Here is a 15,580-nt window from a genome sequence, read left to right on the forward strand (position 1 = left end):
AGCAAGAAAATAAACAAATGAAAGATGATGAAAAAGAAGTTTAGACTATTGCAAAATAAGTAGTAGATGGCAAGTAGTGGCATTAGAAGAGGGGGACAAAAATCTGAAACCCAAAAAAACAGCTTTCAAATTTCACCTTCTATTAATGCTTACTTGAAGATGGGAAGAGGGAAGTCGGAGAGCCTTTCTTGTTGTAGGCTCTTTTAATTAGATTGTCTCAACCAAAATAAGATAACATTCTCATTCCCAGGTAGTCTAGTTCACTGGTGACAAGGCAGGAACCGTCTCTAAATGTGGAGTAAGTCCATCATAGAACAAACACATACAAATGCTGACACTCATACAGGACCAAAGTAGAATCCCCAGTTAAACCAAAATGAACATTTTGAAATGTAGCAGGAAAACCAACACAGTGATGAGAGGAACATGCAAACTACACATAGACAGCAATCAAGGGTGGGATTCAAGCTTAAGACTCTTCATCCTTGAGACAGCAATGCTAATCAGTGTGTCACAACACTTCAAAACAGTATTTCATTTGAAATATTTTCAATTTATTTTTAGATACTGCAGCAAATATTAACAAATATTTACTGTAATTCATTTACAGAAAAATGTGATGTATGATGCAATTTATACATAAACATGCAAAGCATTACTCTATCCAGATCTTTCCTTGTTCAAGACTATGCATCTTAAGAACGTTTAGATGTTTTTGTTGTTTTTGCACTGTCAGAATGGAGAATTTATCTTGTGCCCAAATCTCCAGTTTACTTGAATGTCCTTGTCATTCCAAAGACTTGCAATTTTTGTTAAATGGTCCCTCCATATGAGAAAGCAAATGTGTGAGTAATGTGTGTGTTTATAATAATAATTAATAATAATAATTCTTTACATAGCGCTTTTCTCACTACTCAAAGCGATCTCCACACAGGGAGGACCCGGGAAGCAAACCCACAGTCTCCTTACTGCAAAGCAGCAGCACTACCACTGCGCCACCTGATGTTACTGGACTTTTCAAAGGACTGATTCCTTTTAATGTCTGATGCTGCTTGGATAAGCTTAAGGCTTGAAATGGACTAAGCAAGACTGAGAAACGAATGAATACATGAATAAATTAATTGATCTGTTGTAGTTTTTCAATGGTGGTAATTTGATGTAAAGTAAGGCAAGAAAAAGTCAGTGAACTAGACCCTCATAGCTTGCAGATATCCAAATTCTCCAGAAGAATGGCAATTCTGTGTTTATTTCAGCAGGAATTCTAGCACAAAAAAGAGCTGCCAATAAACACCTTGATTTTACTGAACCAGCCACCAATAGGCCACCAAGCTCCGCAACTGATTGCCATTATGTATAATCAGGTTCTTTACAGTAAGAGTGAACTGGAACAGAATCCCAATAATTAAAGATTGTAAATTTTCTTATTATTCTTCTTTATTATTCATTTCAGATTATATTTAAATTCCTCTGAATTCTCTATTTCTGTTCTAAGTATCTGGATTTATACTCCTTTTGGTATTATTTTGCTGTGCCTCATTCACATATAGCATCATTTACTTTGTAGTTGATGGGACAAAGTTTCATCATATTCTAAATGCCTTGGCAAGAACAAGCCATTCAGCCCCACATCACTTATCAATCTCTGTTCACCTAGTGTTTCCACAGTACTGTCAAATCAAAATTCGAATTTTCTCACAACTACTCTACTTGGTTATTATTTCCATATATATATATCTGGAAATTAGTTTGTTGAGAGTTGAGATACAGTATAATGTTTCTGTAAAATTTCCATCTGTGTTCACATGGTTTGAAGAACTAATCTTAAATAAATTTCTGTCTTTCACCTTTGTTATTCCTTTAAAATTTGAAACATTTATAATATAACTTACAAAACATGCTCAGATTTACATAATCCACTTCTGTTCTGTGGGGGGCATTAGCCTTGGTAGCACTGGGTGCAATGCAGGGACTAACCTTGGACTGGTTACCAGTCTATCACCTGGTCCACTTGTATATACACCTACACTCACAAGTTACTGATGTAGAATTTCTAGTCAACCAATCATTTATATCTTTGGGAAGAAAACTCATGCAGACACAAGAAGAATATTTAATGTTTGTACAGATAGTGTCTGGATGCAGGAGTCAAACCCAGAGCACTGGATCCTTAAGGAAGCAGCTCTAAAAACTTCACCACCATGACAGTCCTTCTTTGTCACATTGCTTGTTAATCTATTTTATTTAAAGGAAGTGAAGACAGGACTCTTGACCAACAAATGAGGGGAAAAGGTGAGCTTTAATTCAAATAGTGAAACCAACGAGGTTTTAGGTCTTGTTTATGATGTGTGCTAATCATTCTGGAAGTATGTATTTAACAATATTTCACTCAAAAAAGCATGTGTTTTGCACATTTTTAGCAGTTGACTGGTTAATGGACACAAGGATTATGTAATATGAGTAATGTGAGAATTCTTTTTTCTTTTTCTAAAGATGTTTTTCATATTGTTTACTGTTGTACAGTATTGGTCAGTATTGGCTGATATTACATAATAAACTTTTCCCTCTATTCTATATGAAAATGTGGGGTTAAATATTTTTCTCTGCCATCACTATAAAGTACATGAGTAAGTAACATATAAAAATATCACTTTTGGGTGGAGCAATCCTTTAAGATAAATTAATTCAGTTTCTTCAGTCTTTTTTCGTGGTACATAAGTTACTCCACAGTCCTGCAGTCTGACTAGTTTGAAATGCGGCTAGTTGTCAATCACTTTCTCAATTGCTATAATGTTTTTATAATACGTAAATCAAAGCTGCACACAAATTTCCAGATTTGCCCTTAAAAATAAACACATTTGACTTTGCACTATATTACATGATACATAACTTAAAATCTCAACATCCTTTTAAAATTGTTTCTACAAATGATCAGCCTGTACACAATGACAAGGTCATAATTATTCTCAAGTCACTTATTCTAATTCCAGACGTCACATCTTATAATAACAGTGGTTCAGTTCTATGTGTATGACATTCCAGTTATATAGGTTAACATTTGTTTTCCACACATTGACTCAAAGAACTTTTTCAGTGAGGCTAGATGAATTTAGATCCTCCTCTGCTTCACTATCATGTGGGGTTCCGCAAGGCTCCATACTTGGTCCTCTGCTATTTTCTTTGTATCTCCTGCCTCTTGGCTCTATTCTTAGAAAGCATAAAATTGCTTTCCATTGTTATGCAGACGATACTCAGGTTTATGTACCCCTCAAACGCAAGGATGCTTACTCCATACAAACTTTGGTTATGTGTCTAGAAGAGGTGAAAGCTTGGATGGCAGTAAACTTCTTAAATTTTAATGAAAATAAGACAGAGGTTATAGTTTTTGGTCCTGGGGGCACCAGTGGGTCTATTTCTACTTCTGCTCCTGTGGATTTGGGTCCCCTTGCACAATATGGTACACCTGTTATTACAAATTTGGGTTTTAGGATAGATGAGGATTCTAGACTGGACGGTCAGATCAGCGCGGTGGTGAAATCTTGTTTTTTTCAGCTAAGACGTTTGGCGAAGATAAAAAACATTCTTTCCAAAGATCAATTTACAACAGTAATCCACGCCTTCATTACAACCCGGTTGGACTATTGTAATTCGTTGTATGTTGGTGTTAGCCAGTCCACCCTGTCTCGGCTCCAGCTGGTGCAAAATGCTGCTGCACGCCTTTTAACTGGCACGCGAAAAAATGAGCACATTACACCTGTGTTATCCTCACTGCACTGGCTGCCTTTTCAGTTTAGAGTTCATTTTAAGATTCTTTTATTTGTTTTTAAGTCCTTAAATGGGCTTGCTCCGCCCTACCTCGCTGAGCTGCTGCATATGCACTCTCCTTCCCGCTCACTCAGATCAGCTGGTCAGCTGCTTCTGGATGTGCCTAGGACTCAACGAAAGCTCAGGGGGGATAGGGCTTTTTCCATTGTGGCTCCAAGGCTCTGGAATTCACTGCCGATCCACATTAGACAGGCCTCCTCACTGCCCATTTTTAAGGCTGCTCTTAAGACTTACCTCTTTGGTTTGGCGTTTGATCCTGTGTGAGCAGTTGATTTTACTCTGTTTTAACTCTGTTTAGTTGTGTTTACTATGTTTTAATTAGTTTCATTTATTGTTTTTTATTTTACTTATTTATTGTTTTGTTTTTGTTTAAAATTTATTTTAGCCTATGTTCAGCACTTTGGTCAGCGGCTGTTGTATGTAAAGTGCTTTATAAATAAAGTTGACTTGACTTGACTTGACTTGACACATTTGCCCAAATCTGAATTATGTCAACATTCATCTAGAGTGATTTTGCAGACTGCGTAATTTATTATCATTTCAAAACTTACTTAACTTGTACATGATAATCTATTTATTGATTTAATTCACCCCAGCACTGACTCCTGTAGGACTGTGCTATGATGCAATTAAAGGAAGTTTCTTGCATCATAAGCCATTTCTCTACCCATCCATATTGAATCTCTGCTTATATAGTTAGAAGATTAGTCTTTAATAAATTACTGTATCAAATAGTCAAGTTCAATAATATCGCACACTCCTTTGTACAGTTGCTAGAAACATTTGCTGCTTCCTTATAAATCTTCAGAATATTATGTTATTATGTTTTTTAAATAATTGTTTCCATTAATTTTCCTGTAATAAACATTCAGGTAACTGTCTTTCACTACCAGGGGAAAATTTTTTTTAAAAGTTTACATGGATTCATAACTGATGCCAAAAAACAGGAATAAGCCTGGTATACACACATTTCTACACAATTTGCCTTTTACAAATCACAATCACCTTGTACACATGCTTTCATGAATGAGTTTCGATGCTAATCAACCTCATACATCGCTATGCTGCAGACGTTCATTGGCTGGTGGAGCAGCCTTCTTCCAGATGCGTCGAGACCCTGCCACCTGTATTCAAACGCATCTCCACAACTGAGCGTGCAAGATCATGCATAGCATTATAGAACTTTTCCTCTGTGTTCTTGGGGGTTGGAGAAAGAAATAGAGGAGCCAGTGATTACTGATACAACGAATAGCATAGAACACATGAAAAATCAAGGTCAGCCAATGCTGTTTTGCCTGAAAATAAATGAATCATGGGTTCACCTACGTCACGGAAACGTGATGTTTGTTAGCCTCATCTTGGCATCAAATATGCCTTGTGCGTTAATGGAATATGATAACTTACAGTTAATAAAAGCTTCACTCCTGTTAGACATCCTCTTTGCAATATGAGTTCAGTAAAGTGCTCTGATTACATACGGAGAACTGGACACTGCAGCAGATTCCGTTTTTATATTGGCAACAATGTTATGTTCAATGTATGTACACCCACGCCACACAAAAATGGAATGCATTATTATAGTTCACATACCCAAGCTGTTATTATAATATATCATAATATAATATTACAATAATGCGGGTGTGTCATCATTAGCAGGTTTGGTTGCATTCCCCTACTTTATCAAGGGTGTCCTCATTTCCCAATTTCTCTGAAATGCTGGGTGGATCAGAGTTGCCGTAAATATACACATGTTTATCCATCAAGTTTTCTTTTATAAATCCCAGCCTTTGTGTGGTAAGTTGCATACACACGTTTCAAGCCTCTTTTTGCGCGTATGCAAGCTTTATAGATGAAGTCCCAGGTCAGCTCTGATCAATTTTTTGGAAAATTGTTTTTTTTCTAGCTATGATTCTTACAGGATTAAGAATTACATTGTATTTTCTTATATATAAAAATATACAGGGTGTCCCATATTTATGTATGAGAAGTTTCACAGGCTGTTTCATTTAAACTACTGCACGAAAAGTATCGAAAATGGCATCACTGTGTAGCCTGAGAATGGGAATATCGATGTGCAGGACTGGGCAACCCCTGCTGTGTTCAGTTACAGAATGGTGGCGAATTGATTGTCACTAGAGCAGCGCATATGTTGTGTCTACAACAAACAATTATGCAGTGGTGAAATGGAGGATGGCAGTTGAGTTTGGAGGCAGTGACCTTAGTGTGCTAACTAGAATAAACACAAAATTTGACATCAGCGATACTGTAGCAGGTAGGCCCAAGAGTGTGCGTACTGATGCCAACACAGCTCTTGTGACGAATGCCTTTCAAAGTTAGGCTCTTCTTCAGGTGTGTAATGATCTGGATGGCACATTGGTGGACCATGCCATGGAGAACAAGGGATCAAAAAACATTTAATGTTCTTAATGTTCACATTCCATTATGTTACTTGATAATAACATTGGTAATTTCCTGACAATATCACCTTTTCAATCATATACATAAATATGGGCCACCCTGTACATTAGGGGCTTCTGTATAAAATACAGTCGATAGATTTTTTTCAGCCTTTTCTTCAAAATATCATGTCTTCTCCATAACCTTTTATTTGTTTTGACCTCTTAATAGGTTAAAAAAATAGAATCACTTGAATGAAAAAGTTTTGCGATAATCTTTGACATTTTCTTTACTGTTATCTAACAGAAAAAACAAATTCCCTCCCTCACTTGAATCGCCATATCTTCTTTAAAAGGAACTTTATTGCTATATGTTAAAAATTTCTAGTATTGTTATTTGCTTTTCAATGTATAGTGGGTTGGAAAATGACTGACTGGCTGACTGTTGTAACAGTGCAGCTGGAGCATGTTTGGAATGTTCTCTACTACGATTGCCACAATTTTGTCATACCTTTGCATTACCGCAGCCATGTTATTATGTTATGTCACTGACGCTCTGTGTACATAGAAGGCAGTATGCAGAAATCAGTAGATAGATAGATAGATAGATAGATAGATAGATAGATAGATAGATAGATAGATAGATAGATAGATAGATAGATAGATAGATAGATACTTTATTAATCCCAAGGGGAAATGAAAATCTGAGTGTTATTAAAAATATATATTTTACAATACATTATTTTGAAAAGAGAAACACAAATTTAGTTTATACCAGACTCTCCATTCTCCTGGGTTAGTACTCTGGTTATGGCATCTTGGTTTAGTTTGACATTTCTAGTAACTGATTTATAGCGTGTCTTCTGACCTCACCTTTGCCTTTTCCCATATGGTACTTTTCACTCTGTGGTACAATCCTTAAAAAAATTAAGTTTCCAATTTCTTTCAGTCTTAGGCACGAAGTGTTCAAAGCATTTCATTGCACAAAGTTACAATGATTTATTCTAGTTCCAGATCACAGAAGGGAAAAATTCTATTTTTTTCTATTTTTCCAAGATATGATATGCACTTACTAACATTGTACAACTACATGCATATGCTAAAAATACAAGTAGGAGCTAATATAAAATACAGAAATAAAATAATAAAGAAATGTCTGCTCTGCTTAGTGCTTACTTTGGCTATCTCCATCTTTGTGTGGTTTGGGTGGAGTGCATTATCGCTTTTAATGATTAAATCCCAAAGGAGAAGGTCAAAATAGTCTAAAATGCTTTGCCCAGCTACAAAAACATGGAATGTTTAATTGAATTTATGAAATAAAGAAATTCCAAAAGCACTTGAAACTCTAAGCAATACAAAATGTCAAAACAGAATAAAAGTTTAAAGAAACAATATACAGTAAATACTGAGATATACAAAAGAGCTCCAAAACTATGGCAAAAGAAAAAGGAAAAAGACAGTCTAACAAAATGCAAGTCAAATTCCCTAATCAAAAGCCTGAAATCTAAAATTAGAAGGTGTAAACAAAAAAAGTCCAACAAACACATATGGAGAAATTAGCTAATGCCACAGCACTTGGACTAAGGCAACATGAACCTTAAATAGAGCAGTCAAGTATCACCTGAAAGATCTAAAAAATTAATTAAACAGAAAGGGACATTGAGTACAAACAACACAAAAAATGAAGATTACAAATTACAAGCTGCCTGAAGAAGGGGCCTCGAAAGCTTCCCTACTGCAATCTGTTCAGTTAGCCAATAAAAGGTGCCATTTTGCTTGACATGTCATTGCATTAATTATGGATAACACGGTACATCAACCTACTACTGAAATGTGTGTAAAAAAACTACATAGCAAACCTGAAACAGTGGTGAGCTAAGTATAGCTTACAGCTCTACAAACAATGATGATTTTTGACATTTTTGTACACTTATGAACTGCGTACAGTAATATGTAGTTTAACTGTGAAGAGTGTGAGTGGGTAGGAAGCCTTTAGTGCTCCATGTGCTTCTTTAGAAGAAAATCTGCATTTTCAATTTCACTTTCATTTTGTTTGGATTCAACTGTATTTTAATTTGAGTTTGATCTGGGGTTGAGGTATTATAGTGGATTGAAAGAAGGCCATCTAAATGACTGGGGTCAAGTACATAACCAAACTGACAATACTCATCTAGATAGTATCTAGATGGTAGACCGTCTAGGAAAAGCTTGGGTTGGTGCTGGAAAAGATGTTGAAGAGGCAAACCCTGTGGTCTGTGTGTGGATCCTAATGCCTCAGGTCCAGGTCCTGACTCTCTGTGGTCAAAAAAGATCCCTGGGCATCTTGTTGGCATAGGGTGTTCCCTGATATCCAGGCTAAACTCCCACCTTGTCCTAGTCATTCTGCCCCCCCACCCCAATCATCCCCTGTCTCTAATTGGCTAACTATTTCTTTCACACCTTCACCACCTAATAGCTCATGTGTGGTGAGTGTACTGGCGCAAGAATGGCCGCCATCGCATCATTCAGGTGGTTGAAGTGAATCAAACACAAACACTATAGAATTGTAATGTCTTCTTTTTTTTCAAGTTGCGTACCGAAAACATGTTTAAATAGAAATAACTCAGGAACTTTTGTCAAAATTTCAAATTGGGTAGTAAAATGATAAAATGCTGCTCTACCTATTTTGTTTTTTCTTTTTAAATAAGCCAATGAATAAAACAAAGGAAAATGTATAGCACCTTTACATTGAAATCACCATTACAGTTCTATTTAGAGGCAGAATTCAGTTATTTAAAGATTTCTATGATATGACCTCGGGCAGACAAAGTGTCTGGCGCAGAGTCACACTGCAATCATCTTAACAAGGACTTAACAATTATTTCTTTAATAAGATTATTAAAAAAATAAGTAAAAATAAATAAATAAAATCTTTAAATCCTTTTAATCCAATTCTGGATTATAGGTTACCAGCACCTATTCCAGAAGTACCAGTCACAAACGGGGAGTGTAGTGGGCAGTAACCATTCACAGAGCCAACTCATGCAAGCCCAATTTAAAATTGGCATTTTACCTAACCTGCCTATCTGCAGGAGGAAAGACTGGAGGGCTGAGAAGACCCTAAAATGCTAAATTGGAGGAGTGAGTGCGTATTGCACATTGGTGTCCTGTTCAGAGCCGGATCTTGCCTTTTCCCACATGCTACTAGGATAGATCTTGGTTTCTCCAACTATAATTGGAAATTTAATTAATACATGCAACTTATTGGTATTAGCTAGCAGGATCTGAATTTCTTGACTCTAGTCCTTGCTTGTTAATGTTGTGTTAGTCATCTCTCTTTAGCTTTCCCATCTTCAAATGACAATATAGTGCGGCTTTTAGGCATAAATACTTCTCTGTAATACCATTGAACTTTCATGCAATTATGACCTGAGCTCAACCCATTTAACCCAACTTTACGTCAAAAATACATATTTAAATTTAAAAACATATTATATTAAAATGAAAACAAACTTAAAAACAACATTCGCTAGTTCTAGTAAAGGAACAGAGCAAATAAAAACAAATTTCCAGTCTTATAACAACTCATAAGTAGGGTTGCCAGATTAGAAAATTAGAAATACAGGACACTCTTAAAATCTCTCTCTGTATTACTGTATATATAAATTTATACATGCCACCTACACAGCCAGACCAATATATTATATAAAAGTAGAGACATAAGTTAAAAATATAAAGCAAGGATTTTAATGGGTTATGAGGAAAACAAAAGTAAAATCATTTGAAAATTATTTAATGCAAGCTCAAAAAAATCTGTAAAAGTGAAAACATTCGAAAATATTTATTTCATACAGTAAACAGAGAAATGTTATTATTATTTAATACAGGCAGTTAGAAAAAAAGTGGTCTGTGGCAATGCTGATACAGAACGGCACAGCAGCGCGGCAGCAGAGCAAAACGGTAAGAGTGTCGTTGTCCTCAGCCAATAGCAACTGAACAAGTTGCAAACAGGCAGCAAACACGGGTTTCCTCATTACATTTGGGTTATTTTCTTCAAGAGAATCTGAGAAAAGAAAGTATAATTACTTCTAAAGTTACAACTAAGTACCGCAAGAAGGTAGTAAAAATATATTTTTAGTTACAAAATTTGAAAATGAACTAAATACGGACATTTGGGTGTCCCTGAAAGGTCAGTATGGGACAGGGGACAAAATTATCAAATATGGGACATGTCCTGTATATAAGGGATGTCTCACAACCCTACTCATAAGCGAAGGGAAAAAGACAATTACAGTGGAACCTCGGTTCACGAACGCCTCGGTATACGTACAACTCGGTTTACGACCAAGAAGTTTGCCAAACTTTTGCCTCGTTTCACGACCACACACTCGGTATACGAACAAGCCAGTTTCCCTTTCGGTTTGTGCGCGCTGATGATTTACGCACGTGTTGCATTGTTCTCAGCCAGGACGTGAACTGCTGAACTGCTGCAATGTGTGAGAGAGAGAGAGAGAAAGCAGGCAGGCTCGCATGCTAGAGAGAGAGAGAGAGAGCGTGTGCAGCTGAGAGCGAGCCTGTACGTGCAGCTGAGCAGGGAGCCTGGGTGTTTGTCAGTGTTATTCAATGTTTTTACATTAGTTTACTATTACACTGTGCATTCTATGGTGTAATTAACTATATTTGTGCTTAAAAATATTTTAAAAAATATATTTACATACAGTTCATACGGTCTGGAACGGATTAATTGTATTTACATACAATCCTATGGGGGAAATTGCTTCGGTTCATGACCAATTTGGTTTACGACCACAGGTTTGGAACGAATTATGGTCGTGAACCGAGGTTCCACTGTATTTAGGTGTGATTTCAAAGTTTAAATGGGGGGGGGGTGGGGACAGACCTGATAGACAGGTTTTAAATTATTTCTAGGAGGCGTAACATTATTCATTGAGCAAGAGACCAACAGTAATAACTGATCAGAATGGTGTGGAGGTACTGTACAGGCACAAATGATCAAACATAAAACATGTAGCCAGCGTATTAAATCATTTGAAAAAGAAAAGAAGGACCTTAAACTCATTAAAGAGGGGCCAGTATGGGGGAAACTCTGTCTCTCTTGTAGATGCAAGTCAGAAATCTAGCAGCTGGATTTTCAAGAAGTTTTAGGTAAGAGATGGAGAACTGGCCGACTCCCATGTACAAAGAGCTACAATAGTCAACTTGGAATGTAACAAAAGCATACAAAACAATTTCTAGGTCCTTCAAAGGAAGAACCTATTTTAATTTAGCAATCACTCTAAGGTGGAATGTGCTGTTACCAATGACTGAATTTATTTGATTTTTAAATCTTAATGTGGAGTTTAAAATACCACTGAGATGTTTAGCATGGGAGGCAGTGGGTAGCACTGCTGCATCGCAGTTAGGAGACCCGGGTTCGCTTCCTGGGTCCTCCCTGCGTGGAGTTTACATGTTCTCCCCGTGTCTGCGTGGGTTTCCTCCGGGTGCTCCGGTTTCCTCCCACAGTCCATAGACATGCAGGTTAGATGCATTGGCGATTCTAAATTGTCCCTAGTGTGTGTGTGTGTGTCCTGCGGTGGGCTGGAGCCCTGCCCGGGGTTTGTTTCCTTCCTGTGTTGGCTGGGATTGGCTCCAGCAGACCCCCGTGACCCTGTAGTTAGGATATAGCTGGATGGATATTGTTGTATATCATTAGCATGACAATGATAAGAGACATTCTGTTTTTGGAATATAAAGGGTAGCAAATATAAATAGAATAAGACCGATTTTAAAATAGAACTTTGAGGTATCCCACAGGTGATGGGTGAAGACAAGGAAGAAAAACCTCTTTAGGGCAGTAAGTTAAATAAAGACCTTTTGCTTGAGATGGTGCAAAGAATAAACTTTAGTTATGCATGCTACCTTTAGGTGCATTTTCATAACCAATTTCCTTTTTATCTATTTAGATTACCTGCTAAAGATTGTACAGCTGCTTAATGCCAAGTTCAAATATTTCAACCAAATGGTTCACAGAACTGCGGTGGGCTGGCGCCCTGCCCGGGGTTTGTTTCCTGCCTTGCGCCCTGTGTTGGCTGGGATTGGCTCCAGCAGACCCCCGTGACCCTGTAGTTAGGATAATAGCGGGTTGGATAATGGATGGATGGATGGATGGATGGTTCACAGAATATGATAATAACTTAAAAAACTCCAAAAGGCTTTATTTTTCTTCTCTTGCCCTGTTGCAAATGTGGCACTCAAGTGAGACAACAATCCTAAAGAACTTTGACTCTGCTGCAATAAAATAACCATTTATTTAATTCAGTGTTCTTATTATAACCTGGACTTTACTTATTTGATGAAAACGGAAACAAACAGCAAAAGCTAGATGGATAATTCAAGCTCCATTACTAGAGAGTAACTTTTTAAATTAAAAATCAAATGGATGGAACGGATGTGTTCTCGAAAACTGCATTGAACTGTCAGGCAGAGTATCTGAAAATATTACATAAATAATCATATAGTTTTTGCTCTTAGATATACTTAGTAAAATAATTATGCTGTGTTTGTCATTTAATAACATTGGGCTGCATCTTATGTAGCAAGAAAACAAAAGAAGCAAGACCTTTGAAAATTAACCAACATTGCTACTTTATGGCTGTATTTTTTGAAGGGTGCAAACAAAATTTTTACAAGCTGTTTTTTTTCATTTCAGACTGCAAAAACCCATCACACTTGGCATAAGAAGAACTTTATTTTGTATAAGACTGAATGAGGTCTAAGGTTTAAGATGACCTTCTAGTTAGCTAAGTTGCTCTCTTCTGTTGTTCAGTTGTATGAACTTTGTGCTCTGGAACATTCAAAATTGAAACATTGAACACAGCAAAATTATTGTAGTGTAAAATGGACACTTATGGTATCTTTATATTGTGTCAGGGTGAAATGTAACACTTATAGAATTATTTTAGCATTGGCTATTCTGTTGTGTATTATTGAATTTTTATCCTATTCCTTGTGATCTTTTGTTGATGTTTATTCCATCGTATTATGAGACTGCTTTTGAATTTCATCCTTATTGTTTAAAATTATAGTCTTTGAGACAGTAGTCACTGTAGATAGATAAATATGAACAGAACCATATGTCATAGATAGATAGATGTTTGAAGAACAAGGCCAGCCCTCCAAAAATTTTGAATTCTTAGCAGCTCAAACTGTAATCCAAAGTACATTTACATTTTCATTTTTCTTACTTATGAAGTATGACATGACAAGTTTACAAAATTGATCATGTAAGTCACCCTAATTCAGGGTGTTCATAAGAAATGTAATGATTTTCTTCATGATGTAGGAGTACATAATAAACAAGAATAGTTGAGTTATATATTTGACATATTAAAATGTGTGCTTCAATTTAAATGTTTAATGTCTAAATAAGGGAGGCACGGTGGAGCAGTGGTAGCGCTGCTGCCTTGCAGTTAGGAGACCCGGGTTCGCTTCCTGGGTCCTCCCTGTGTGGAGTTTGCATGTTCTCCCCGTGTCTGCGTGGGTTTCCTCCGGGTGCTCCGGTTTCCTCCCACAGTCCAAAGACATGCAGGTTAGGTGCATTGGCGATTCTAAATTGTCTCTAGTGTGTGTGTGCACGCCCTGTGGTGGGCTGGCGACCTGCCCAGGGTTTGTTTCCTGCCTTGTGCCCTGGGACCCCCTGTGACCCTGTAGTTAGGATGTAGTGGGTTGGATAATGGATGGATGGATGGATGGCTGTCTCTAAATAATCTCAACTGTAATAGAAAATTTGTTATTTTTCACCCCCTGATAGAGGTCCATAGAGGACTAGATATCCAGTAAAGGATCAAAAATCAAAAATAATATTAAAATTATAAATCACAGATCTTGAATTATTCTAAAATGATACCCCACATGCTTATGTTAGAAGTTTGTCATTTTTAACCCTCCATGAGAGGTTTAGATTCACTGGTAAAGAATCAAATATCAATAATATTATCATACTTGTGATCAGCAACCTCAAAATACAATACAACAACACTCTACATGCCTATATTACCCATCCTCTTTTGTGAAAAGGAGTAACATTGACTTCTTGTATCCATCCCATTAGTGAGTGAGCCCCTGGAGTTGGTTAATGTGGCATGTACATCTTCAAGTCGTGCTGATCATTTTCTTAAGTGTGTAATTTCCTGCACAAAATATGTTCTAAAATGGCCCATGAATAGGGTGGTTTAGATCTACAGGACCAAATATAGGGGGAACTCCAGGAAATTTGATGTCTTGCATAACTAGACATTAAGACGCATTGAATGGCAAATCAAATTTTTTTTTTGTATTAGTGATTTCAAAGTGTTCATAAGTAATTCTTAAAAACACAATATTATATCTTCCATCTCCTAAATATTCAGATCATCTGGCCAAATAATATCCCTGCTAACTCATCCACCCTCAGGTAATTTTTCATATTAAGGCTGACTGCTGTTCCTTCTCAGCACACTTTCTTTATCTTTGTACACTTTAACGGTAAGAAAGGTCTGACTATGATGAGGACTCAATCTGTTACCTTACAATGAATAATACACAGTTATTTACTATTTCACTTCTTTCCATTTCAAACTTTCATTAATTCTTAGAAGACGTTGAGAGGAAGCATGATTTACAATGCAAATGAGTAAAATAAAATTTCAAAAGAACAAAACAAAAGATAAACATAGAAATCAAAACGTAAAAATACAAAATTTCACAAAATCAATTAACTTTTTTTAAAACAATCATGTAAAACAAATACAAATACAAATACAAACAAATACAGACAAAGGAAAAATGATTTGAAATAGGGAATGTAAATTGTTCAAGTAATAAAAAAACAACTGAGCTTAAAAGTCCCTTCTTGTTTATTCCAAGTTATCTACTGTATGCACAGTAACATTCTAGCAAATTTTCAAAATAGAGTAAAAAAAAACTGCCTTGATCCCTAAACCAGTCATTGGAAAGGGTTTGATAAGGTCCACTGCGATGGAAGGTGGCAAATCTGTAACTTATCTATCAGATAGCAAGGTTCATCCAACTTTACCGTACAGCGTTCATTGAGTGCTGTAACTTTTCTGAAGAAGAGAACTAAGGGCACAGTGGCAGGCAAGAGTCCAGAGCCATAAGAGTGCTATCTAAAGCACGTCTATGTAATGTATCCCCATAATCCTAAACTGTTAGGAAAGTTGCCTTGATATCTCTCTTCTGATCATGCATAGCAAAACAATTTTTATTTCTACTGTATAGGGAAAATAAACGTTTGCCTCAACTTACTTGCATGAGATTTAATCAGAAATTTCTTGTCAAGCCAAATATCAAGGTATTTATATTCTGTAACTCTGCTGGGTCCTTTC

General features: G+C 36.6%; 2 protein-coding genes across 3 annotated transcripts in view; one reads left to right on the forward strand and one right to left on the reverse strand.

The window, feature by feature from the left end:
* Nucleotides 1-15,580, reverse strand: part of LOC114647973 (polymeric immunoglobulin receptor-like) — a 67,899-nt gene that overhangs the window by 50,431 nt on the left and 1,888 nt on the right. The window lies entirely within an intron of this gene.
* The window catches only part of optc (opticin), a 134,344-nt gene that overhangs the window by 28,723 nt on the left and 90,041 nt on the right, over nucleotides 1-15,580 (forward strand). The gene's annotated exons all lie outside the window — the stretch shown is intronic.

Source organism: Erpetoichthys calabaricus, chromosome 3 (assembly GCF_900747795.2).
Source record: "Erpetoichthys calabaricus chromosome 3, fErpCal1.3, whole genome shotgun sequence".
Lineage (NCBI taxonomy): Eukaryota > Metazoa > Chordata > Cladistia > Polypteriformes > Polypteridae > Erpetoichthys > Erpetoichthys calabaricus.